Source organism: Mustelus asterias, chromosome 20 (assembly GCF_964213995.1).
Source record: "Mustelus asterias chromosome 20, sMusAst1.hap1.1, whole genome shotgun sequence".
Classification (NCBI taxonomy): domain Eukaryota; kingdom Metazoa; phylum Chordata; class Chondrichthyes; order Carcharhiniformes; family Triakidae; genus Mustelus; species Mustelus asterias.
The window spans coordinates 74722016-74724562 of NC_135820.1; the positions used below are offsets into that span (position 1 = coordinate 74722016).

Genomic DNA, 2547 nt, shown 5'->3' on the forward strand with positions numbered 1-2547 from the left:
CTGTTTTTATTTTGGGCAGCACGGTGGCGCAGTGCCAGGGACCCGGGTTCGATTCCCGGCTTGGGTCACTGTCTGTGTGGAGTCTGCACGTTCTCCCCATGTCTGCGTGGGTTTCCTCCGGGTGCTCCGGTTTCCTCCCATAGTCCGAAAGATGTGCTGGTTAGGTGCATTGACCTGGTGCTGAAGTGTGGCGACTAGGAGATTTTCACAGTAACTTCATTGCAGTGTTAATGTAAGCCTTACTTTGACTAATAAATAAACTTTAACTTGATCATAAAATTATAGAATCGCTACAGTGCAGAAGGAGGCCATTCGGTCCATCGAGTCTGTACCGACCACAATCCCACCCAGACCCTACTTGTGTAACCCCACACATTTACCCTGTTAATCCCCCTGACACTTGGGTCAATTTAGCATGGCCAATCAAACTGACCCGCACATCTTTGGACATTGGCACCACATCCACACATCTGGATGTGTGTCCCTGGGAACAGCCCATTGAGCACTGAGTCCGACTGGCTGTGCCTTCAGTAACCTCCGGAAGCTCTGGAATTCCTCCCCTAAACCTCTCCACTTCCCCCTCCTCCTTTAAGGTACTCCTCAAAACCTCGCTCTTTGACCAAGCTCCTGTAATCCCTTACACGTTTCAGTATAAATGGGGCCTGATAATGCTAGCTATGAAGCACTCCGGGATGTTTCACTCTGTTTGATTTGATTTGATTTGATTTATTATTGTCACATGTATTAAGATACAGTGAAAAGTATTGTTTCTTGCGCGCTATACAGACAAAGCATGCCGTTCATAGAGAAGGAAATGGTAGAGTGCAGAATGTAGTGATACAGACATAGCTAGGGTGCAGAGAAAGATCAATGTAATGCAAGGTAAGTCCATTCAAAAGTCTGACGGCAGCAGGGAAGAAGCTGTTCTTGAGTCGGTTGGTACGTGACCTCAGACTTTTGTATCTTTTCCCCGACGGAAGAGAGAATGTTCGGGGTGCGTGGGATCCTTAATTGTGCTGGCTGCTTTGCCGAGGTAATGGGAAGTGTAGACAGAGTCAATGGATGGGAGGCTGGTTTGCGTGATGGATTGGGCTACATTCACCACCTTTTGCAGTTCCTTGCGGTCTTGGGCAGAGCAGGAGCCCCATACCGAGCTGTGATACATCCAGGAAGAATGCTTTCTATGTTCCGGTTGCTATATAAATGAAAGTTGTCGTTGTTGTTGAAGGTTATGCCTCTTCCTGATCCGCAAAGCTCAGTGTGTCACCAAAGCCAGCCACTCGGCCCATCCGGCCTGTTCTCCTGCCCGAGGCTGACCTGGAGCAAGCCACGGGCTGTATCGAGCCAGTCTGTGGGGTTACGATAGGACAAGGAATGATGCTGTAATTAAATCCTCCGGTTATGTGAGCAGTGCCGGCAAGATGGAGGCATATTTCCTGTTGTTTGTTTTGACAACGTGAGTGTGGTTCAGTCGATGACTCAGAGCCGGAGACAGGAACTGAGGTTGCAGATATAGAGAATGATCCAAACATCCTGGGCTGACACTTCTTTTTACATCTTTAATGAGCACAAAGCTTTCATGTGGTAACGTGACCCAGGTAAGTGTGAAGAACCTAAATGACAATGACTTCTTTTAAAGTTTATTTATTAGTGTCACAAGTCGGCTTACATTAACACTGCAATGAAGTTACTGTGAAAGTCCCCCAGTCGCCACACTCCTGTTCGGGGGTACACTGAGGGAGAATTTAGCACGGCCAATGCACCCTAGCCAGCACGTCTTTTGGACTGTGGGAGAAAACCGGAGCACCCGGAGGAAACCCACGCAGACATGGGGAGAATGTGCAGACTCCGCAAACAGTGACCCAAGCCGGGAATCGAACCTGGGTCCCCGGCACTGTGAGGCAGCAGTGCTAACCACTGTGCCACCGCGCCGCCCACACTTCTTTCCATTTAAGAGGTCAGAAGTGGTTCCTGCTTTTGGTGGAGCTCTGAGGCAGCTGATTGGCTGTCCCCGTGTGGGGCTGCTGCTCTTGTCCAAACTTTTGTTCCCTTTTGCCTTTTCGCTGACCTAATCCAGGACCTTCAGCCTAACGCACCACAGAAACACAGTGGCTACAAGAGCAGGTCACAGGCTAGGAATACTGCGGCGAGTAACTCACCTCCTGACTCCCCACAGCCTATCCACCATCTACAAGGCACAAGTCAGGAGTGTGATGGAATACTCCCCACTTGCCTGGATGGGTGCAGCTCCAACAACACTCAAGAAGCTCGACATCATCCAGCACAAAGCAGCCCCGCTTTATTGGCACCACATCCACAAACATTCACTCCCTCCACCACCGACGCTCAGTAGCAGCAGTGTGTTCTAACTACAAGATGCACTGCAGCAATTCACCAAAGATCCTTAGACAGCACCTTCCAAACCCACGACCACTTCCATCTAGAAAGACAAGGACAGCAGATACATGGGAACACCACCACCTGCAAGTTCTCCTCCAAGCCTCTCGTCATCCTGACTTGGAAATATATCGCCGTTCCTTCGCAGTC

The 2547-nt window shown here is 49.7% G+C and overlaps 1 non-coding gene across 1 annotated transcript in view; it reads left to right on the forward strand.

The window, feature by feature from the left end:
- Positions 1–4, forward strand: part of LOC144508829 (U1 spliceosomal RNA) — a 165-nt gene extending 161 nt beyond the window's left edge. The window contains exon 1 of the small nuclear RNA XR_013500361.1: positions 1–4. This exon is cut by the window's left edge and continues 161 nt beyond it. This is a non-coding gene — a small nuclear RNA (U1 spliceosomal RNA).
- Positions 5–2547: the final 2543 nt, after the last annotated feature.